We start from the raw sequence: 24,998 nt of genomic DNA on the forward strand, positions 1-24,998 counted from the left end.
TACTGGGGGAGGACCCCGTCCACGAGCTTCTCCAACTCTTCAGACGTGAAGGCAGGGGCCCTTTCCCCAGTCGCAGCAGCCATTGTATCTTCCAGACCAAGGTCACAGCAGCACTTGCAGTATAGGTCCTCTCCTGTGGATGATCAGGTCTCGAGTGATTAAGCAGATAGAAAATGGCGGTCACGCCCGCGGCGGTGCGTACCGCGGCGGTGCGTACCGCGACCGCCGGCGCACTTCGTCATTGGCTCCTGAAACCCATAGGCTTTGCGCCACGGTCTTCAACCGCCTACCGCCACGGTGTGCACCGCCAGCGCATTGACCGCACATCCCATTGTCCCACTTCACAGGTCAGGCAGCCGCCATTTCAAGGGCCTACATGGCTTAATTTTGACTGCGACACACAGGCCTAGGCCTTGCATTGCCACACATACACGCCTTTCAACCCATTGCCATTCTTTAACTGTGCAAGCTGTCTGTACGTACCTGTGGTTTGGCTGACTCTGTGCTCCATGTTGTCCTTCCTAGGCACCGTCCGCTGGGACTTGCGATGAGAAGGAGGAATCCTCGCGTGTACCGACCGCTGGTGGACCTGTCGACAATGGAAGAACGCCATATAATACTTAGATACAGGCTTGACCGTGCCACTATCCATGAACTGTGTGCCCAGCTGGAGCCAGACCTGATGTCCCCCATCCGCCAACCCACAGGGATTCCCCCTCTGGTGCAGGTTTTGTCAGTCCTCCATTTTTTGGCAAGTGGGTCATTCCAGACCACAGTGGCCATGTCATCTGGAATGTCTCAGCCTATGTTTTCTAAGATTTTGAGCAGAGTGTTGTCTGCCCTGATGAAACTCATGCGGAGCTACATCATTTTCCCAGAGGAGGGTGACTTGCCTACAGTGAAGGGTGATTTCTATGCCCTTGGACATATCCCCAACATCATTGGTGCCATTGATGGGACCCATGTGGCTTTGGTACCCCCAAAAGACGATGAGCAGGTGTACCGAAACAGAAAAAGTTATCATTCGATGAATGTCCAGGTGGTCTGTTTGGCTGACCAGTACATCTCCCATGTAAATGCCAAGTTCCCAGGGTCAGTGCATGACGCGTATGTGATGCGAAATAGCAGCATCCCCTATGTGATGGAGCAGCTACAGAGACAACGTGTGTGGCTAATAGGTGACTCTGGTTACCCCAACCTGCCGTGGCTACTGACCCCAGTGAGGAATCCCCGGACAAGGGCAGAGGAACGCTACAATGAGGCCCATGGGCGTACTAGGAGGGTGATTGAGCAAACCTTTGGCCTCCTGAAGGCCAGGTTTAGGTGCCTGCATATGACAGTGGATCCCTAATGTACTCACCAAAGAAGGTGTGCCATATCATCGTGGCGTGCTGTATGCTTCACAACCTGGCTTTGCGACGCCAGGTGCCTTTCCTGCAGGAGGATGGTCCAGATGGTGGTGTTGTAGAAGCCGTGGAGCCTGTGGAGAGTGAAGAGGAGGAAGACTCAGAGGACGACACAGACAATAGGGACAGAGTGATACAACAGTATTTCCAGTAACACCCAGGTAAGAATCACCCACGCCATTTCACAATTGCTTATAGCCTCCTGCATCTGTACTTTCTGTAGTTCCCACCAGATCTTTTTGGGTAATTTTTGTTTTTCCCTTCCCTTCTCAGTGCTGTATGATTCAGTGCCTGACTTCTGCTTGGTTTGCCCATGAACTACAGCGTATTGACATTGGTATGTTGTCATCACTAATTGACCGAACAGATATTGAACAGTAATATGTAATTCATTTGCTAATAATACAGCATGACTCCAAACTGATTTGTGTGCAATATGTGATTTATTTACAGTGCTAGATATTGGTACATGTGATTATAAGGGTGATGGGTGGGGGTGGAGTAATGTCCATGGCAGAGTCCAGTTCTCAGTCTCACAGGTGCATTGTCCTTTTGCCTGTGGAAGGATGTAGCAGAGGCAGTTCATGGTTGGACAGGGTGGCAATGTGGGACAGTGGGAAGAGTTCAGGGGGTATGTCCTGCTGGCGGGGGTCTTGACATCCTACTCTGTCTTTTTTTGGATCTCAGGCTCCTCTTACGGGGTGGTTGTTCTTCAGCAGGAGGTGGGGTTCTGGTGGCCTGTCGTGGTGTTGGGGCCTCCTGTCCACTAGCGCCGGCGGAGGTGGTAGGCTGTTCCTGGTCCGGGCTAGTGACAGGGGCCCTGTGTGGTGCCACATGGTCCCGCAACGCGTCTTCTATCCTGTTGAGGGCCAGGACGATGGTCCCCATTGCGGTCCCGATGATTCTCAGCTCCTCCCTGAACCCCATGTTGCGTTCCTCCTGCTGTGCCTGGATCTCCGTGAACCTGGCCAGTACCGTCGCCATCGTCTCTTGGGAGTGGTGGTAGGCCCCCATGATGGTGGTGAGGGCCTCTTGGAGAGTGGGTTCCCTGAGCCTTTCCTCCCCCCCCTGTCGCACAGCAGCCCTCCGAGCTGCCCGGTTTCCCCCGGCCTCTGTCTCCTGGACGGTGTGCCCGCTCCCACTGCCCCCAGGTCCCTGTTGTTGTTGGGGTGTTGGGTTAGCCTGGGTGCCCTGTAGTGGCAGACACACCGCTGATTGACGTGTCCTAGAGACAGAGGCATGGGCCCGCTGGGTGGGAGCTGTGCTGGTGTTGGCAGAGGGGGTCGGGTCTGGTGTGGCCTGTGGCTGCCTGAGGGGAACCGACTGCCCAGAGGTCCCCGATGGTCCGGGCTGGTCATCAGGTTCAGTGTCGACAGAGCTGCTGTCCTCACTGTGGGCCTGTTCCGGGGGTGGGATGGACATTTCTGGACCCTTCTGGCTGGTGTGTTGGCGTTCGGGTCCTGCATGGGGTAAGAGAGTTTGGTTATTGTTTCTGTGTGTGCAATGGCGTGCGTGTTATGGGTGCCCTCGTCCCCCAGTGCAGGCATTCCCTTGAGGGAGGTGTTGTGAGGGTAGTTAGTGGGGGGGGGGTAAGTGCAGTGGTCATGCTTGGGTGATGGGTGTCCATGGATTGTGTTGGCATGCAGGAGTTGGTGTTGGGATGGGTGGGTTGTGCTGGTGAGACATTGTCAGGGAGGATGTGTGCTGGGGGGTTGGGGGTGAGGGTGGGGGTGTGGGTTGGCATGCTGGTGGGGTGGGGGGGATATAGTAGTTGAGATTGGACTTACCAGAGTCCATTCCTCCGGCTACTCCTGCGAGGCCCTGAGGATGCAGGATGTTGAAGACCTCTTGCTCCCATGATGTAAATTCGGGAGGGGTGGGTGGGGGTCCGCCGCCAGTCTTCTGGACCGCGATGTTGTGCCTGGAGACCATCGATCGGACCTTCCTCGTAGGTCGTTCCATCGTTTGCGGATGTCCTCCCTATTCCTGGGATGCTGTCCCACCGCGTTGACCCTGTCCACGATCCGCTGCCATAGCTCCGCCTTCCTAGCTATACTGGTGTGCTGCACCTGTGAGCCGAAGAGCTGGGGTTCCACTCTTAGGATTTCCTCCACCATGACCCGGAGTTCTTGGTCCGAAAAGCGTGGGTGCCTTTGGGGTGCCATGGGGTGGTGTGGGTGAGGTGTGGGGTGGTGTATGTGATGATGAGTATGTTGGTGTGTGGTGCTTTGTGCTACTATGTGGTGTGTGTGATGGTGTAGTGTGCCTCAGTGTGTATTGCTATGGATTGTCTGCTGTGTCTCTCTCTCCTTCTCTCAGTAATTGTGGTCGTAGGGGTTTGTGGGTGATGTGGGGGTGTGTTTTATAGTTGATTGATTGTGTGAGAGTGGGTTGTGTATGTGTATCAGGTGTGTGTATTTGTAATTGTCCAATGTGCCTGTGTTTTGGTGCTGTGTGTGTATTTTGACCGCGGCGGTGTGTACCGCCAATGGAATACCGCGTTGAAAAGCCCGCCGCGTTGATTCGTGGGTCGAAATGGCATGGGCGTATTTCTGTTGGCCTGACGGTGGAGGTTTGGTCATCTCCAGTTTATCGCTGCCCGCTGATGTGGCGGCCTGCAGTGGAGGTCGGATTTTTGGAGGTTTGGCCGTTGTGGGTCATAATGACCGTGGCGGCTTTCCGCGGCCGCGGCGGTGTTATGGCGGTCTTCTGACCGGCGGTAAGTGCCTTTTACCGCCGAGGTCAGAATGACCCCCTGTGTGTTTGAAAATGCCACTTTAAGAAAGTGGACATTTTCTTGCTTAAACCATTCTGTGACTCTGCCTGTTTGTGGATTCCCTGTCTGGGTCAGTTTGACAGTTGCGCTGTTTGCACCTCTCTCTAGACAGTGACACAAAGGGAGCTGAGGTGTAGCCTGCATATCATGATGAGCCATCTGTGCCAGGAGGGAGAGGAGGAGTGGTCACCTTTAAGGGCTGTGCCTGCCCTCACACAATGCAGTCTCCAACCCCCTGGTGTGTGTCTGAGGCCTGGCATGGGCAAGGCAGGATTTCCCAAACAAGAGAGACTTTCCTTTGAAGTAGGCCTACTTCAAAGGACAAAAGGGGCATAAGAAGAGCACCCAAAAGCACAGACTTTAGATCAGTTTTGGACATCAAGAGGAACCTCTGCCTGGAGAAGAGCTGAGGAGAAGTGCTGCCTTGCCTGAGACTCTGCTTTGTGGAGCTATCCTGCAGTTGCTGATTCTGCCTGTGTAAAGGGACAAAGACTGGACTTTGTGTGCCTTCCTGCTTGTGAAGAAATCTCCAAGGGCTTGTGCTGAGCCTGCCTCCTGTTGTTGAAGTCTCAGGGCCATCAAAGACTTCTCGTGCCAGCACCTGGACTCTCTGCTGAGACTCCTGCCCTGCCAAGTGGTGCCGTATCCAATTCCTGGGGCCTTGGAAGGTGAAGCTGGCAGACCAGGAATGAAAATCCACGCACAGACCACCGTACGTTGAAAATATAGATGCACCTTCCAAGACGTGGCAGATATCGATGCTCTCCCAGCATCGCAGCTGGAAAATCGACGCACATAGCTGGAACAAGGACGTGCAACACCCGCTGACAGAGGTTGTTCACGTCGCAACCCACATTGCACTGTGTTGCTAATACCGTCGGCAGGATTTTCAACGCAAACCTTGCTGGCCGTGGAAAAACAATGCAATGCCTCCCCGGACATGAGTGCTGCATGGATCGATGCATTGCTCTCCTGTGGGGAGGAAAAACGGCACACGCCAACCCGACCCGAGAAGGAGAAACGACGCACGGTCTTGATCGCGGGTGAGAAATTGACGCATTTTTACCTTTTTCGACACACACTCACCCATGCTATTTTTACGCTACCCAGGTACTTTTCAACACTAATGGTGTTTTACCTGCTTTCTCAAGGATTTAAGACTCTTTTTGCTTTTTAATTAACAACTTGACTTGTGTATGTTGGATTTTTGTCGTTTTGAGCTTGATTTGTTTAGATAAATATTTTCTATTTTTCTAAACCTGTGTTGTGTCATTTTGTAGTGTTTTCATTAAGTTACTGTGTGGTGGTACAAATACTTTACTCCCAGAGGGCAGGGTGCAGGTACCTGTTTGTGAGGGCACCACTGCATGAGCAGAGGTGCCCCTATGAACTCCAGCTCCATTACCCTGGACTTTGTAAGTGCGGGGAAGTTATTTTACCCGTGTACTGGATACAGGTCACTGTGTCCAGCTACATAATGGTAACTCTGAACCTGGGCATGTTTGGTACCTTAGAGGACCCCCAGAATTGCTCCTACTAGTCTTCTGGGGTTTTCCAGGAAGCCCGCGCTGCTGCCATCCTTCAGCTGGTTGACCAGCTCAGGCAGAAGAAGGCAGAACAAAGGATTTCCTGTGAGAGAGGGAGGTAACACCCTCTCTCTTGGAAAGGTATTACATGGCTTGGAAGGGGATCCCCCCCAAGTCAACGGTCTGCTTTGAAGGGCACATTTGGTGCCCTCCTTGCATAATCTGGTTTGCACCAGTCCAGGGACCCGCAGTCCTTGCTATGGCATGAAACTGTACAATGGAAAGAGGAGTGACCATTCCTTTGTCCACCACCACCACAGGGATGGTGCCCAGAGCTCCTTCAGGTGGCCACTTGATTCTGCCATCATGAATCCAAGTTGGGCAGAGACCCCTGGGAGCATCTAAGTGGCCAGGTCAGACAGGTGACATCACAGCCCCCTCCTGATAGGTGGTCACCCTGCTAGGTGGCCAATCCTCCTTCCTGGGCTCTTTAGAGTTTCCTTCTTGGGTGGGTCCTCAGATTTGATGGGAAAGATTCCAGCAGGTCTCTTTTACATCATTTACTTCATCTTCTGGCCACCGGGACTGCAACTGCGCCGTCCAGGAACCGACAATCTGCAACTACAAGTGATGACTCCGCTCTCCAACATTACTTCTATGGCTCCTTCCAGCAAATGCAACATTTCCCTGACTGTGCATCCTCCAATGGTGACAAGCCTTCAGCCTGCAGAAGAAGCTAGAAGGAATCTCCCTTGGAGTGAAGGAATCACTCCCCTGCATTCGCAGGCACCAACTGCAATGACATCAGGCTGTGTGGATCCTCTCTCCTGCAGAACTGCGTGGTTCCTGCAAAACAGTTGGTGGTCTGGAGTGGTCCCTTTGGTCCCCTCTACCAGTTGTCCAATTTGGGAGATGGTGAGCACTTGACTCTTCTTGCAGGACAGTACCTCTGTGCACTGTGACTCCTGCAGCTACCAAGACTTATTGGCTCCTCTTACAAGAGATCTTCAGGCACTGTGTAGCCCTGGCCTCCAGCACTCTTCCCTGCAAAGCACAGTGTTCTGCCTGTTGCTCCAGAGACGTGAGACTCCTCTCCAGATGTGCTGAGTGGGCCTCAATGCGACTCCTGTGCTTGCTGTCTGTGAGTTGCTTGTGGCGCTACCCCCTCATCTTCCAACTCTCCTCACTGCTGAAAGTGAACTGTGACTCCCCTTCTTGGGTTGAGTACCCATGGACCTTGCTGGTTTCCAGCAGCTCTGCAATTCGTCATCTGAGACTTTTGCCTTTGCCAAGACTGTCATTTTCACCCAGTGTATAGTCACTGAGTTGTCACTTTCCCTTACGATTTCACAGATATGGGTCCCACTGTGTGACATCTGCTTTGTTTCCGCATGGACTAGAGCTGTGTGACATAGGTATGTTGACATTAATTTGATATAGCATTTTACCACAATTATTGCTAATACACATTTTCAAAAGCACAGACAGACTCCTGATTGTTTTGTGATTTAAGGGTGTTTATTTAAGTGCTCAATAGTAGAGGGAGTTGTAAAATGGTCAGGGGTGATGGTGGAGTAATGTCCATGGCAGAGTCCAGTCTATTAATCTCACAGTTGCATTGTCCAAAGGGGCATAGGAAGTGGAGCTAGGGCAGTTTAAGGATGGACAGGGTGACAAAGTGGGACAGAAGGATGACAATCGGGGTGGTCTCATTTCTTGGCAGGGGTCTTGGCATTGTTCTCTGTCTTTGTCCTGGATCTCAGGGACCGCTTGCGGGGTGGTTCTCCATCTGCAGATGGTGGGGTGCTGGTGTGGTGGTCTGTGGCGGTGCCTCCTGTCCACTAGCGCTGGCAGAGGTGGTGGGCAGTTCATCGTCCAGGCTAGTGTCAGGGTCCCCTTGTTGTGCCACAGTGTCCCTCCTGATGTTCGCAAGTTCCTTCAGCACCCCTACAATGGTGCCCAGGGTGGAATTGATGGATTTGAGTTCCTCCCTGAAGCCCAAATACTGTTCCTCCTGCAGCCGTTGGGTCTCCTGAAACTTGGCCAGTACCGTTGCCATCGTCTCCTGGGAATGGTGGTAGGCTTCCATGATGTTGGAGAGGGCCTCGTGGAGAGTGGGTTCCCTGGGCCTGTCCTTCCCCTGTCGCACAGCAGCCCTCCCAGTTCCCCTTTGTTCCTGTGCCTCTGTCCCCTGAACCGTGTGCCCACTACCACTGCCCCCAGGTCCCAGGTGTTGTTGGGGTGGTGGGTTAGCCTGGGTTCCCTGTAGTGGTGGACACACTGCTGCTTGACGTGTCCTGGGGACAGAGGTATAGGCCCGCTGGGTGGGTGCTGTGCTGGTGTTTCCAGAGGGGGGAAGTTCTGTAGTGGCCTGTGCCAGTGTGAGGGGAACCGACTGTCCCGAGGTCCCAGATGGGCCGTGCTGGTCATCTTGATCCAGTTGGACAGAGCTGCTGTCATCACTGTGGGCCTCTTCTGTGGGTGGAGTGGACATATCTGGACCCTCCTGTCCGGTGACGTTGGGTAGGGGTCCTGCAGGGGTGTAAAGGCATGATTATTGCATTGGTGTGTGCCATGGTGTGCAATGGGTGGGTGACCGTGTACCCCAGTGCTTGCATTCCTGTGTAGGACCTTGTGTGATTATGGTTTAGGGGGGTGTATGGGTATGTGCAGTGGCCATGCTTTGGTGATGGGTGTCCATGCTTTGGTGTTACATGCAGGGCTTGGGTTTGGGATGTGTGGTGTGTGATATTGGGACATACTTGAGGAGTGATGGGGGCGAGGGTGGGGGTATGTGATAGCATGCAGGTGGGTGGGGGATGAAGTAGTTAAAGGTTTGACTTACCAGGGTCCATTCCTCCAGCTACTCCTGCGAGGCCCTCAGGATGCAGTATACCCTAGACCTGCTCCTCCCATGTAATGAGTTCTGGGGGAGGAGGCGGGGGTCCGCCGCCAGTCCTCTGAACCGCAAGGTGGTGTCTTGAGACCACAGAACACACGTTCCCCCGTAGGTTGTTCCATCTCTTCCTGGTGTCATCCCGTGTTCTAGGGTGCTGTCCCACTGAGTTGACCCTGTCCACGATTCTTCGCCATAGCTCCATCTTCCTAGGTATGGTGGTGTGCTGCACCTGTGATCCGAATAGCTGTGGTTCTACCCGGATCATTTCCTCCACCACGACCCTGAGCTCCTCCTCAGAGAACCTGGGGTGCCCTTGCGGGGCCATGGGGTGGTGTGGGCGATGTGTGGGGTGATATTTAGAGGTGTGTTGTGTGAGGTGCTTGGATGTTGTGTGAGTGATGGTGTTGAGTGCCTGTGGATGCTAATTTGTAGATGGTGGTGTCTCTCTCTGGCCTTCAGTCGCAATTGTTGACGTAAGGGTTTGTGGGTGATGTGGGTGTGTGTTTTATATTGTATTGGGTGTGTGGGAGTGGTGTGTGTATGTGTTTCAGGTGTGTGTATTTGGAATTGTCCATTGTGGTAGTGTTTTGTAAATGTGTGTGTATTTTGAGCGTGGTGGTGTGTACTGCCAATGGAATACCACGGTGAAAGACCGCCGCGTAGATTCGTGGGTCGTGATAGTGTGGGCGTATTCCTGTTGGCGTGACGGTGGAGGTTTTGTTATCACCAGTTTATCACTGACCTTTGGTGTGGCGGACTTGTGTGGGTGTCTCGATTTTGGTGAATTCCAAGCTGTGGGTCATAATGACCGTGGCGGAATTCCGCAGCCGCGGCAGTGTGTTGGCGGTCTTCTGCACAGCGGTATGCGGCTTTTACCGCCAATGTTGTAATGACCCCCTTAATGTCTTGTCTATGTTGAAGGAGTTCAGGTTGAAAGTACATCATGACCCCACAAATATTGATATGATATATTATTGTCCAGATGATTCTGTTGTAGGATCATGGCCATGGTAATGTTACTGCTTCTAATGGTTCGAATGTGTTTCAATAATGATTATTATATGGAGGTGGTAACTTTCTTTTTAATCACAAGCTCCTGTATTGTACAACTCAAATGGTATATTTGTTTGTTAACAATGGAATTCGAATAAAGAGTTAAGGCTTTATCAGTTTCCACAAAAGTTTGTTTTTAATTGTAGAAAATAGATGTTTTAACAGATTTATATGTCCTGAGAGGCATATTTACTAGCCCTGCTGCGCTGCCCTGTGCCACAGGGAAAGGGCAGAAATGCAATGTATTTCCAAGACATGGTGTGTTTCTGACCTTTCCCTCTGCACTGTCACAGAAATCGCTCCCTTGTGCCAATGCAGGCACCCTTGCACCATGGTACAAGGGCGTCTGAGTTGTAGGCAACATTGTTGTTCTGCAGAAAGGGAAACCTTCCTGCATAAAAACAATCGAGAGAGACATTTTCCTCTTTGCATGTGTGCTGCAAAATGCGCACATGGAAAGAGGAAACAACAAGGAGAAATAAGATAGATAGATAATCTTTATTGCTCGATTAATAAAAACCATCCCAATGTTGTACAAAATCTTAACGTTCATTCACAACAAATAAGATAAAACCCTGGAACCATATGATTGAGTAATGTCAAGGCTACTGACCCAATCAACCTTGGTCAGTTTATTTTGAACTAGTTTTAAAAACTTAACCCCGCTGCAACAAAATGGGATTGAGTTGCCCTTAAGCCAGGTAATGACTGCTAATCTGCAAGAATGAATGTGGTTTGTCAGAAAGGCAGGTTTTAACAGCTTCTTTCTTTCAGGACCTATAGCTGAGCAGGTGCAGAAGGCGTGCAGCAGTGATTTCTGGTGGTAAGCACAAAGGCGACAGTTCTGGATGAGGTGCTGCTCTTTCCAGGATGGATGAGCGTCTCTGGTGTCAAAAATGCCCATTCGATACAGCAAGAATTGTTGTTTTCTTCAAGAGGAAAAGTGTTCATTTAGGTAATGTTGAGGGGATGGAATCAGATAGGACCCTAGGACTGCCCAGGCGTGCCGTCTTTTGGCTAGGGCAGCTTTGTTGGTGATGAGAGAAAGCGAGCGAACTGAGAGGTTGACTAATCTCTTGAATTCGGATTTTCCTGTGCCGCTTTTTGAAACATCTTCCATGCCCAGGCTCTTGATTACTTGGTTTAAGTAGCTTCCCCAAGAGCCTTTTCTGTTGCAGATTTGTTGGGCCTGGATTTCTTGCCAGCAGGAGTAAAGTATGGAAGTGTTCTCATCCAACCGTAACCTCCATGATGCTTTGAGGAATGTTTCCTGGCACAGAAAAATCTGGTTTGTTAGGCCCATCTCCAGCCTTACCTGGGCTGGAGAGACATTTTTTGCTAAATTGAAAACTGCCTTATAGGTTCTGACTTGTCTGCTGTTTAGTGATGGGATCTCCCGGCCCTGTAATACTTCAGTCCCATAAGAGATGGCTGGGAGCAGCTGAGCTGACATAATTCTTAAAAGGTGCGGCCAATTTGGGCAATTGAGCTTTTTCTTGAGTAGCTTGAAGCAGTACGTTAATGAATTGGCCTTTGCCTGAATTGACTGCAGATGACATTTCCATTTCAGGTGGGCTTCAAGATGGACTCCCAAATATTTATAAGATTGCACCACATCCACCTTTTTGTCTCCTAAGAACCAACTGAATGATGTATGGTTTGTCCCAAGGAGCCTCATCAGTTTGGTTTTAGCCAGATTAATTTCTAGACCTTGCTGGTCCATAAAGATTTTGAGTGCTGATAAGCTCTTTTGCAGGCCTCATAGAGTCTAACTCAAAAGCAAGATGTCATCTGCATATTGTAGACATCCAATTTTCTCTAGGCCGAGGGCTGGTGGATGACTGTCTACTTTTGCCAACACGCCAGCGAGGTCGGCCAGATATAAATTAAAGAGGGTGTGGGGCCAGGACACAACCTTGCTTTAAGCCAGAGTTTGTGGGGATTTTTTTTGTGAGTCTTATGCCGTCTCCGATTTTAACCTGAACCCAGGTGTCAGTGTATATGTCTATAATGGCCCTCAACAAGTTGGAAGGAATGCCTCATTGGGCCAGTCTTTCCCTGGGGACCCGGTTGAAGGCTGATTGAGGTCAATGATGCATGCAGAAAGGCTCAATTTCCTGTGACTGGCCTTTTTCACAATGAGGGTAAGGGCGATAAGATTTGTTGATATTCCCAGGCCAGCCCTAAAGCCCGTCTGAAATCTTGGGAGGAGCACATTCTCATCGGCCCAGAACACTTTGGCTTCCACGTCAATGAGTGCTATTAGCCTATAGTTTGCAGGTAGGGCTGAGTTTCCACTTTTGAAGATGGTGTGTATGATGCTACCTCCCCATAAATCTGGAATGCGGCTGGCAAGCGCGGTAGTGGTGAAGAGGGGCAGAAAGTACTGTGCCCAATACTCTGGGTGGATTTTGAAGATTGCGTTTGGGAGCCCGTTTGGACCAGACGCCCCCTCAGGTTTCATCTTCCTATTCAGGCTTGCTATTTGGTCCGATTTCCTGACTGGGCTCCAGGGATCCTTCTCGGTGATGGTCAGTGCTTGTTGGCCTGCTGTGTTGTTATGACTCGAGGGCGATTGCTCTGCTTTCCGGTTAAATGGGATGATTCCTTTCCTATTTGTCGGCCCATACAGGCTGCAGATATGACTTTCCCACATGGCCAGATTGATCCCGTAACTGAGAAGCCGATTTTTTCCCAGGGCCAAGTCATTTACCATACTCCAGAAGGCTTTGCTGTTTTTCGTTTTGCTCGCCCAGAGTAACTTTGACTAGTGATCTTCTAGAAAGTTTTTCTTTGCGGCCCAGAAGTCTGCGTGGTACTTTTTTTTCAAGGACCTCAGCAAGGCTATGTCGTCTTGTGCATCCCGCCTAATGGCATTTGCCAGTTTCCTGGCCTGCTGCGCGATGTGTGTTTTCTGAAGGCGCAGGGCTTTATTAAACCAGGATTGACTGTCTTGGGCCTTTTTAGAATCAAGGGCCAGGTACTGAGAAGGAGCTTTATTGACAGTTGGAAACTTTGAAAGAAGCCCGCTGCTGAGCTCGGCCCAGGCATCAATCCATTTTACTATGAGAGTGGGGTCCTTTTAGTACTTATCTGATATGTTTGCTCTCTCTTCTAAAGTCCCGGCCTTTTGTTACACCTCTTCCATCACTGCCACAATCCCTATTTGGCACCATTTCAGGTTCTTAAGGTTGAATGTTGCTGGGGCTGAGAGTAGGTCATTCGAGAGCTGTAGTTTCTCAGGTTTATAGGCCCGCTCCAGTGATTGGTGAAAATGATCGCTCTCCGCTCTGTATTTTATTTGGAAGGAGCGCACCAGGGGTATTGCAGAGTTACTTATTAAGGTGAAATCAATGGTTGAAATTTGTTTCCGCTTACAATGGTTACTGCTGCTGGAGAATCCTTTTAGCTGTTACCATTTAATAGTGTTAGACCTAAAAGATCCAGCGATTTCCTATGGGTACTTGCCATTCTGGTTTTCACAGTTCCTCCTTTTGGCAAGAGCAGGTTAATATTGAAGTCACCACTGACAATAAACGTGGACTTGATGTGTTGCCTTCGTAAGAGCTTGATTAGTTCTGCCAATTTTTCAACTTTTCCGCCCCTTTGAACCTTTTTAGGGTGAATGTACACGTTTATGAGGATTAAATCTAATTGACTGTTTTGCTGACTGATGAGTGTGACTTTAGTTGCCTGTATCCAGTGTGATTTTGTGTCAATTGAGATTTTATGGCCTATGAGGGCTGAGGAGATTATGGTTATCATGCCTCTTTTTGCGTGACCGTTTTTGTTTGAGCTCTTGGCTGGGGTGTAAAAGGCGGTATACTCCGATAACACAAATGGATCTAAACACCAGGTTTCCTGGAGAAGGATAATATCGTGCTCCTGAAGAAAGACCTGGGCCTCTGGATCTTTATATATTGACTCAATGCTGTGTACATTCTATGAGCAGATGTTAATGTATGAGCTTCGAGAGTCCTGATCTCCTCGCTGTTGGTCATTGTCAGGTATGTTTTTGAGAGCTGGGTGAAGAGGCTCTTTTGAGGCCCAGAGGATATGGCCGAAATCTGGATCGCCCACATGCTTCACTACCGTTAGATTTTCTGTGGTCTTTGCTAGTGTGCCGACTCCTGTTGCCCCTCTTAATATTGATTTGTTGTGGGGCTTTGATGCCCGCAGTGGTCCCGGATAACAGGGGCGGTCCACTTGTCCAGTTCAATACCCCATGAGTAAAAAATATCAGAAAAAATAACTAATTGATCTACTAAGGCTGCTGAGGACCATGAGGTAAGTGTGGCCTCTTGGTCGGTCCCTTGTGGATGCGGTTTAAATTCTACAGAGAGAAGATCTGCTGAGGTTATCTGAGAGAGATCACTTATATCCCCTAGCAGTTTTAAGATGCTTCCTCTGTTGAGGGTGCCAAAGTTTCCCTCTGACTTTAAGTGTGGTATAAGAAGTAGTTGTAACCCTTCTGAAGACGAGATTGGAGATGGGGCCACAGGTTGGAACTCCCTGCTGTAAGGTAGTGGAAAATTATTGGAGTGTGCAGTTGAGCCGTACTGGAGCGGTTGATGTGACTGCCGACTGAGCTGCGTGGGCTCCTCTCGCTCCTGCTTTGGTCCCGCCGCTTCTGTGTTCTGTAGTCTGTTGTAGGTTGCAAAGCTATTGCATCACTGAATTCAGTGCTTGTGGGAAGGCATGCTGATGTATGATCGGTGTTGGTTGGCTTTATCCCGCCTGGCTTATTGAGTCTATCGGCCTCTTTTACTTTGTTAATTGACCTCTGTGATGGATGACTGGAAGGGGCACTTTGGGTTTCGCTACTCTGACCCCCCTCTGTGATAGATATGGGTGATTTTTGGGGGCTTGGATCTGGAATGGGTTGATCCTTTGTGGTACTAGACTGATCATGGTCGGGTGGGGAAGAGGATTCTATGCAAGTATTAGGGGCATTGGGCTGCTTCTGCTGCTTGAAGAGTTGCAAAATGTTTTTCTGCTAGTGTAATCTTTCATTTTTCCCTTCCTTTGCCTTCCTTTGCTTCTTCTTTTCACTTTTTGCTTTTGGTGGTGTTACACACTGGGAAGGGCCACAGGAGGTTCTGTTGTTCTCAGAGTGATTAACTTCTTCCTATAAGCAGGACTAAGGCCTGGACTGTGGACTACCAGAAACTGTGTGCCCTGGGAATTGTGGGGCTTTTGGCATTGCTGTCACTCTTGAAAACTGTTCCGTGAGCGTTGTCCTGGCTTCTTGTGGTAGTGCCTCTATGACTCGAGGTCGTTCCCTTCTGTTAAAAGCCTGGGTCCTGACTTCCGTTAGGATTTCATTAAGGATGGGAGCGATGACCTGGGGCTTGTTCCCAGAGGGAGTGCAATCGCATCTTGCTTATTGAACATTGTTGTGCTTTTGGGCTCGAAGTATCAGTTCATTGATTGCTTGCAGCTTAGAGTCAATGCCCACAATCTATTTGGCCATGATGTTGAGTAGGTCAACTTGAATGTTTTGTTTTTCTGCCTGGTGCTTTATTGCTACTGCCATGACGTCAAGTGTCGACAAGAGGGAGCCCCAGGTGTTGGCGGGCACCTCTGATTGTTACTGAGGAATTTATGGGCTGACTAGGAACGGGTTTATGGAGACTATACTCTTTATGGGCTCCAGCTCTTGCTTTTTGGGGGTAACTGGGGGATTGGTGGTCGTGTCCTGCATGATGCTGAGCGCCTCTTCAAGAGAAAGCCCGAGTAGGTCCGTGTCAGAAGGATCAGTTGGAGGTGGAGAATGGGGATTAAAGGGACCCGGTAGATTGGGTCCTCCCTCATGCTCAAGTGTGACGATTGATCCTCCCAGATGCTGGAATCCAAGACTGAGACCAACTCTAGGAAGGGTGCTCTGGTGGATGCAGCCTTCGAACTTCCTTCCATGGGGGGGAGTGGGTTGATGTTGTTGTTGCTGGGGGCCGGCCACTCGGACACTTGCGAGTTGGAGGTTTGGCTTGTAGAATGACGTGTGGATGAGAGGACCCTTTCAGATTCTTTGTCAGGGGTCTTCGCTGTAGTTGTTGATTCTGAAGTGTCAATTGAGGCCAGAGGGGTTGAGGGCAAAATGGTTAAAAAGTAGGTGATTTTGTAGACTGCTTTTTTTGCTGACAGAGCTGGGGTAGATCTACAAGAGTTCGCCCTCTGTTTCATAAGCTGGACTCCTTCATTTGGTGAGGAGACTGTGAGAGTTAGTGAAGAGTCCGCTGGGGAGCTCTGTCTAGTCCTTTTTTGTGGCTGTGTCTTCCCTCTGTTGGGAGCCCCCCGGGGTCTGCCGGAGCGCATTTGACCTGGCCTGCTGGAGGTGCTGAATTTAAGGACAGCTACTTGGCAGATAAGAGAGGTTCTCGGGCTCTTCGCTTGGAGGGGCAGTGCTGGTGCTAGATCATCATTCAGGTGAGGGGAGAGGTTGAGCGGGTCTCACTTGGGGGGACACAAGCTGCACCCAGGCCTGGCCGGGCTGCTTCTGTGAACCCCCTGGGTTACCACTCAGCAACGGCTAACTACAGCCACAGCGCTCAGCCACCCCCTGCAGGTACCTCCTGGCCAGAATCGTGGATAAGAGGGAGACCTGGTGTGGGTGACTGGCTGATTGCCTGACGGGCTGGCTGGCTGTGACAATATTTGCCACTACCAGGGTGGCCGGGTTTGCTGCTGGTGGGATGTTGATATCTCGCCTTTTCTTCTCCTTCTTCTCTCCCTTTTTGTGCAGGCCTTAATTTGAAGGTGAGTGAGGTGCAGGGCTGCTTTGAAGCAGTTTATAGTGGTGTGTGCCGATGGAGGTTGCCCCCGAGCAGCTGTGCACTTCCTCGAGCAGCTGTGCGCCTCTTCACGCCTCCAGATCCCCGAGTAAGGGTCCTTAGTTCCGGCCCCTAAGGGCCCTAGGGCATTAGCCCTCCCTGCGTTGAACAGCATTGGTGGTGGTGGGGCTGCGAAGGGGCTGGGGGAGGCAGGGGAAGGCAGGTGCAGGGTAGTCGCAATGATCAGGGCGTGGCGATGTCTGATTACCTCTGGCCCTGTCGGATGTCAGTGCCGCTGTTGGTGCCGCTGTCAAAGGTCGTTTGAGTCAGCACTGCTCTCATCTGCACCCGTCCTCTACTCCTGCTCTGCTCCTGCACCGCACACCACGCCATTCCAGCTGCTCCGATCCGACCCCAAAGCTCAACCATTCTATTTCAAGAAAATAAAGATATTTCTCCTTCTTGCACCTGCCCTGGGGAGGCACACAGTTTTGATACAATCCCAAGGTTTACAGATTCTTGTAAATCTGGGAATGCGTGAAAACCCATTGGTGTTACATCGGAACACCCACCGCTGCATTGCCTTACACCACAGCTACAAGGCCATGAAAAGTCACACAAAGTGGCTTTGTTTGGCCTTGTCTATATGAGTCTGTCCTATGCCCCATCGCTGCATCACAAACAGTGACGCACCGATAGCTCATGGGGCTTGTAAATATGCCCCTAAGATTATAGTTCGTCTATTTTGTTTGCTTTTGTTTAACAGCCCCGATTAAGTTCCACATGTGTAGGATTGAAATGTGTTAGCTCTTCACTGTATCTTTAAGAATTGTGATGTCGGACTAATAAAAGGAATTTTTATTATGGAACTAGACTACCCCAACCTCCGATTATTTTGACATTCCACTTCAGAATGAGCTTTGGAGATGATTGAAATCAAGATTACATTTCATTTATGAAATATGGTGCTGCCTGTCTTCTTTCGCATTATTCTACAATCATTCATGCAATAATATCTCTTAATAATTTTTATCTAATTAGGAGGTGTAGAACGTCAGCTCCCATTTTCTCAAGAGGTCATTTCCAAATGAGAACATCCTGCACAATATTATAAATTATATTATTGCATTACCGTCTTTGGGGAACTTTTTCCACCACTGATTTCATAAAAGCTGCCAGTTTATGATAATTGAAAACAGTGATGTGAAGACTTTTCACATTCATGGTTGTTTACACAACTTCTCATAAAGGATCCATATAGAATGGAGATTGATTAGCCTGTTAATGGTATCCCACAGTAAGTCTATTTGTTCATGAAGGGGACATTCCCTGGAAACGTGCATCCTAATGTTAGGAGTCTATTAACAAATGACCTTTGCCACTGGCCTTTTTGATAAGTTGACTGGATTTTCAGCAGTGTTGCCCCCTAGAACTGACAGGATAGTGCGTAGGGTTTTGAAGGGGCTGCTCTTGAAAAGCCTTTTGCAGTTGTAGGGGCATATTTATGAGAGACTTGCACCACTGTTGTGTGACTTTTAGTGACATAACAATGACATAAAACTTTAAACCATACCTATGAGGCCACTCATAGCCACTCTGCGTGACTTTGAATGGTCTCATAGAGAAGGAGTAAGGCAAGACAGGGCAAATGGCTGCATTGCTTTACTCTACTTTACAGAGTCATTCCAAGGGCATTACAGTGGGTGTTTCCACATAACACCCATGGATTTTGATGCATCCCCAGATTTATAAGAACCTGTAAATCTGGAGATGTGCCAAAACCATAAGCCTCCCTAATGGAACCCCAAAAAGGAGAAATATCTTAATTTCTCCTTGTTATTTCCTCTGTCAATGTGTGCTGCAACTAGAGGTTGTGTGTAATTATTTGTATTTCCTTTGTTTTTCACACAATACTTTGTGTTCCTTTCTCACATGATCCTACACAGATTTCAAAAAAATGTTTGTGTCTCAACAGAAGCTACAACTTTGAGACAGTGTTTACAGTAAGTAGCAATGTACTTCATATTGTTATTGTCCTCCTCTTCCTATTGATGTTACTGTTCCAGTGGTAGAGTTTTTTCACCTTCTGTTCTCTGTTTTGTTCTCTTTATCCCTGCATGAGCTATGTGGTTGGGATGCATAGTCTGCAGGTCCTTCTATATCCCACTTTTAACCATGGAATACTGGGCAGGATAGGCCCTATGGAGCACCTGTTTGCACAGGGAGCATGTAACCTCTGAGGCCTTTATTTTTTAGCCAGTTGGAAATTAAAAGAACTTCCACGCAACCGCTTTTTTCAAGCCTAATTGGTTGTGTTGCTGCCAGCCCAATGGTGTCATCATCCTGTAATTTCCCTAGTATAGAAGGGTCGGCGGATGGTGTGGTAGATGGCTGCTGTTCTAGAACTTTTTCTAAGGCCGTTAAGGACGTGGATTGTCGCTATATCATTATCTCTCTGTAAAACACCAATTTGCTAATAGTTTTCATGATATTGCTTTGAGTTTCTTTCTGAAGCCTGTGGGCCTTTTTATTGAGTAGTGAACACTAAGGCCCTCATTACAACCCTGGCGGTAAATCCCGCTTACCGCCGTGCAGAAGACCGCCAACATACTTCTGCGGCCGCAGAATTCCACTACAGGTATTATGAGCCACAGCTCGGAATCCGCCACAATACAGACACCCACACAAGTCCACCACACCAAAGGTCAGTGATAAACTGGCGATAACAAAACCGACACCGTCACGCCAACAGGAATACGGCCACACTATCACGACCCACGAATCAATACAGCGGTCTTTCAACCGCGGTAAACCATTGGCGGTACACACCGCCATGCTCAAAATACACACACATTTACAAAACACAACCACATTGGACAATTCAAAATACACACACCTGATACACATACACACACCACACCCACACACCCAATCCAATATAAAGCACACACCCACATCACCCAGAAACCCTTACAACCAAAATCTGAAAGAAGGCCAGAGAGATACACTACCAAAAACAACACCAGCATCCATAGACACACAACACCATCCCTTACACAACATCCACACACCTCAACCAACACACGCCAACCCCCCCTCATACATCACAACACACACCACCTCACACATCACCCACACCACATCATGGCACCTCAACCACACCTCAGGTTCTCTGCGGAGGAGCTCAGGGTCATGGTGAAGGAAATTGTCCGGGAAGAGCCACAGCTATTCGGATCACAGGTGCAGCAGACATCCCTTGCAAGGAAGATGGAGCTATGGTGCAGAATCGTCGACAGGGTCAACACAGTGGGACAGCATCCAAGAACGAGGGATGACATCAGAAAGAGGTGGAACGACCTATGGGGGAAGGTGCGTCCCATGGTCTCCAGACACCAGATTGCTGCACAGAGGACTGGCAGTGGACCCCCACCTCCTCCCCCACAACTAACAACATGGGAGGAGCAAGTCTTGGCTATACTGCATCCTGAGGGCCTTGCTGGATTAGCAGGAGGACTGGACTCTGGTAAGGCAAATCTTTACTACTATATCCCCCCAACCCTACCTGCATGCCATCACATACTCCCACCCTTACCCTCACACCCATCACCCCAACAACCCACAGATACCCCACCAACACAACCTACACATCCCAGAACTAAGCCCTGCATGTAACACCAATGCATGGACACCCATCATCCAAGCATGTCCACTACAGAGACTCACTCATGGCCGAAAATCACCAATCACACAAGGACCAAGCCAATAATGCAAGCACTGGAGTACAGTGTCAACCACCCATTGCAAACGATGACACACATACAATAATTATGCATTTACACCCCAACAAGACCTCTACCCAACGTCACTGGACAGGAGGTGCCAGACATATCCAGTCCCCCCACAGAAGAGGCCCACAGTGATGACAGCAGCTCTGCACAACTGGATCAAGATGACCAGCCTGGCCCATCTGGGACCTCGGGACAGTTGGTTCCCCTGACACTGTCACAAGCCACCACAGAGCCTCCACCCTCAGGAAACACCACCACAGCACCCACCCAGCGGGCCCATCCCTCTGTCCCCAGGACACGTCAAGTAGCAGTGTGTCCACCACTACAGGGAGCCCAGGCAAACCCACCAACCTAAGAAAATCAGGGGCCTGGGGGCAGTGGGCACACGGTTCAGGGGACAGAGGCACAGGATAACAGGGAAACTGGGAGGACTGCTGTGCGTCAGGGGGATGGACAGGCCCCGGGAACCCACTCTCCATGAGGCACTCTCCAACATCATGGGAGCTTACCATCATTCCCAGGAGACGATGGCAACGCTACTGGCCAAGTTCCAGGAGACCCAACGGCTGCAGGAGGAACACTACCTTTGGATCAGGGAGGACTTGAAGTCCATTAACACCACCCTGGTCACCATTGCAGGGGTGCTGGCAGACCTCGCCAACACCAGGAGGGACACAGTGGCACAACAAGGGGCACCTGACACTAGCCTGGACTTTGAACAGCCCTCCACCTCCGCCGGCGCTAGTGGACAGGAGGCACCACCTCAGGAACAACAGGACACCAGCACCACACCACCTGCAGATGGAGAACTGCCCGCAAACGGTCCCTGAGATCCAGGAACAAGACAGAGAACAATGCCAAGACCCCCGCCAGGAAATTATACCCCCCTGAATGTCACCCTTCTGTCCCACTATGTCACCCTGTCCATCCTTAAACTGCCATTGCTCCACTTCCTATGCCCCTTTGGACAATGCACCTGTGAAACAAATAGACTGGACTCTGCCATGGACATTCCTCCACCATCCCCCAGCACATTTTACAACCCCCTCCACTTATTTGCACTGGAATAAACACACTTCAATCACAAAACAATCTTGAGTCAGTCTGTGCTTTCACAAATTTGTAATTGCAAAAACTGTGGAATATAGCAATGTCAATTTACTTGTTCACATACCAATGTAACACAGCTGTAGGCCAGCAGTAAACATAGCAGAGGGCACAAAGTGGGACCCAAATATGTAAAATGGAAAGTCAAAGTGACACGTCGGGGTCCATACACTAAATGAAAATGACACACTTATGCTAGTTCCAACAATAGAATGAGATGTGGGAAGCAGTGGCATCTTCTTACCTGTGTCTCACTGGAAGTATTGCCCGATGATGTTGTTTCAGTTGTCGATATCCTCTTCGTCTCCCTCCTCTTCTTCACTGTCCACAGGCTCCACAGCTACCACAAGGCCACCATCTGGCCCATCCTCCTGCAGAAAAGGCACATGGCATCGCAAAGCGAGGTTGTTCAGCATACAGCAGGCCACGATTATCTGGCACACCTTCTTCGGTGCGTAGTAGAGGGATCCACCTGTCAGATGGAGGCACCAGAATCTGGCCTTCAGGAGGCCGAAGGTGCGCTCGATCACCCTCCTAGTTCGCCCATGTGCCTCATTGTAGCGTTCCCCTGCCCTTGTGCTGGGATTCCTCACTGGGGTCAGGAGCCATGACAGGTTGGGGCAACCAGAGTCACCTGCAAATGTCGAGGGATAACTGTTAGACACACACTAACCCTTAGGGACAACCCCATACCCAGACACCTATGTCAACTGTATTGGGACCTTCACCTCACCTAATAGCCACACACGGTGCCTCTGGAGTTGGTCCATCACATAAGGGATGCTGCTATTCCTCAAACTGTAATCATCATGCACAGAGCCTGGATACTTGGCATTGACATGGGAGATGTGCTGGTCTGCCAAACACACAATCTGCATATTCATCGAATGGTAGCTCTTCCGGTTTCTGTACACCTGTTCATTTCTGCGGGGGGGACAAACGCCACATGTTTCCCGTCAATGGCACCAATGATGTTGGGTATATGTCCCAGGGCATAGAAGTCACCTTTCACTAGGGCAAATCCTCCACCTGAGGGAAAACAATGTAGCTGCGCATGTGTTTCAGCAGGGCAGATAACACTCTGGACAACACGTTAGAGAACATTGGCTGGGACACCCCTGATGCCATGGCCACTGTTGTTTGAAAAGACCCACTGGCCAGGAAATGGAGTACTGACAGGACCTGCACTAGAGGGGGGATTCCTGTTGGATGGCGGATAGCTGACATCAGGTCTGGCTCCAACTGGGCACACAGTTCCTGGATTGTTGCACGATCAAGTCTGTATGTGACCAGGATGTGTCTCTCTTCCATTGTCAACAGGTCCACCAGGGGTCTGTACCCCGGAGGATGCCACCATCTCATCACCTGCCCCAGCGGATGTGCCCTATGGAGGGGAATAGCGAGCAGAGAGTCACCCAACACTGAGGTATCACAATGTTTCATTTTCAGAAACGTAATTAATCTGCATGTGCCGGTAGCTGTCTATATTCCCGGCCTAGATAGGTGTGGCGCAGTTCACATCCATCCCATGTGAGCTCCTGAAATGGCGGGATATGAGGTAACTGCGCTGGCGTTCTACACCATTGTGGTGGGCGGTCAAAGACCGCAGCGCAGTTCAGCATTGGTTAACATTTGGCCCTATGGGTCCCAGGAGCCAATAACAATGTACGCTGGCGGTGACGGTACACACCGCCGCAGACGTGACCGCCATTTTCTGTCTGTTACCTCACTTGATACCTGACCTTCAACAGGAGAGGACCTACACTGCAAGTGCTGCTGTGACCTCAGTCTGGAAGCAACAATGGCTTATGTGTCTGGGGAAAGGGCCCCTGCCTTCACTTCGGAGGAGTTGGAGCAACTAGTGGTTGGGGTCCTCCCCCAGTACACGCAACTGTACGGTCCTCCAGACAAACAGGTGAGTACACTGTGAGCATGGTGCATGGGCAATGCCTGCTGTGAGTGGTGTGGATGGAAGATACATGGGGGGGCTGAGGCCTGCATGTGCGGATGGGGATTGTATGTGCGCCAGGGCAAGGGTGGTAACTGGGGGGCAATGAGTATGACGGTCCGGAAGGGTAAGTCATTTCCATTTCCCCCTGTACCATTCCTCTAGGTCAGCGCCCACCAGAAGAAGGATATTTGGCATTCCATCGCCCAGGACGTCTGGACCCTGGGGGTCTACCACAGACGGAGCACCCACTGCCGTAAAAGATGGGAGGACCTGTGCCGCTGGAGCAAGAAGACGTCAGAGGCTCAGCTGGGGATGGCCTCCCAACGTGGGAGGGGTGCCCATCAAACCATGACCCCCCTGATGTTCCAGATCCTGACGGTAGCGTATCTGGAGTTTGATGGCCACTTGAGGGTATCACAGCAGCCACAAGGGGGTGAGTACACTTTCATTCAGCTGACTCTGCCCGCATTACAAGGTGTCTGGGTGGGGGAGGTGGCAGTGGGTTCCCCTAGGCCAGGGCGAAGTTTGTAGGCAAGGTCCCTTGTGAGGCAGGCTATGTGGCACCCCCAACCCCAACAGTGGTAAGAGCCATCTACATCTAGTCAGGCTCCCGTGACTTCCAGGTGTGCAGCAATTGGTGTTAGGCCTCGTACACCACGGTCAGGTGAAATTTCTAGGATCTGTTAGTGTATGGCGTAGTGCAAGTGCTGCTCAATGTGTGTTGTGTCTGCCAACAGTAGTGGTGTTGCATGGACTGAACATGTATTTTTTCTGTCTTTCCCCCCCCCTTTTTGTGGTCTTCCTGTTCTTGTGTGCAATAGTATCATCAGGCGGAGGAGCATTGGCACCGGAGCAGGAGGGAGCTGCAACCCACTTGGCCCTGGAGGGCGAAACAACGGAGTCTGAAGCCACCAGTGGGACGGAGGGCGAAGGGAGCTCCATGGCGGGGACAGGAGCAGACAGCAGTGACAGTGACTCCTCCTCTGATGGGAGCTTCCTTGCGGTGTCGGGCACCTCTGTGCCCACCGCATCAACAGGTACAGCCGCCACCCCCCCTACCAGCACCGCCCTCCCAGCAGCCCCTCAGCGTGTGTCCTGTGCCCGCTCACCCAGGAGGGTGAGCATCTCCTTCACCCGAGGCACCTCAGGCCCTGTCCCAGTCAGCCCTCCTGCCCTCAGTGAGGAGGCTATTGACCTCCTGAGATCCCTCACTGTTGGGCAATCTACCATTGTGAATGCCATCCAGGGTGTTGAGAGGCATTTGCAACAAACAAATGCATACCTGGAGGGTATTCATTCTGGGAAGGCAGCCCAACAGAGTGCATTTCAGGCTCTGGGCTCAGCACTGATGATAGTCATTGTCCCTGTGTCCAGCCTCCCCCTCCACCTTCCTCCACCCAGACCCAATCCCCTGTACCTCAGCAATATCCCAAGCACACCATCAGACCAGCATGCACACTCATCAACACACAAGAGTGAACATGGCAAACATAAGCACCACACATCCCACAGGCACTCACACAAGCACCATACCCATGCAGACACAGCAACATCCACAGCCTCCACTGTGTCTCCCTCCTCCACGTCCTCCTCTTCACTACAAGTATCCGAAACGAGGTGTTTTATCTCCATTCACACCTGCATGCACTACATTCTCAGCCACTGCCTCCATCATCAGCACGCCCATCACCACACACCGCTCACGTGTACTCCCCACCCCAC

This window comes from Pleurodeles waltl, chromosome 2_1 (assembly GCF_031143425.1).
Source record: "Pleurodeles waltl isolate 20211129_DDA chromosome 2_1, aPleWal1.hap1.20221129, whole genome shotgun sequence".
In the NCBI taxonomy this organism is placed as follows: domain Eukaryota; kingdom Metazoa; phylum Chordata; class Amphibia; order Caudata; family Salamandridae; genus Pleurodeles; species Pleurodeles waltl.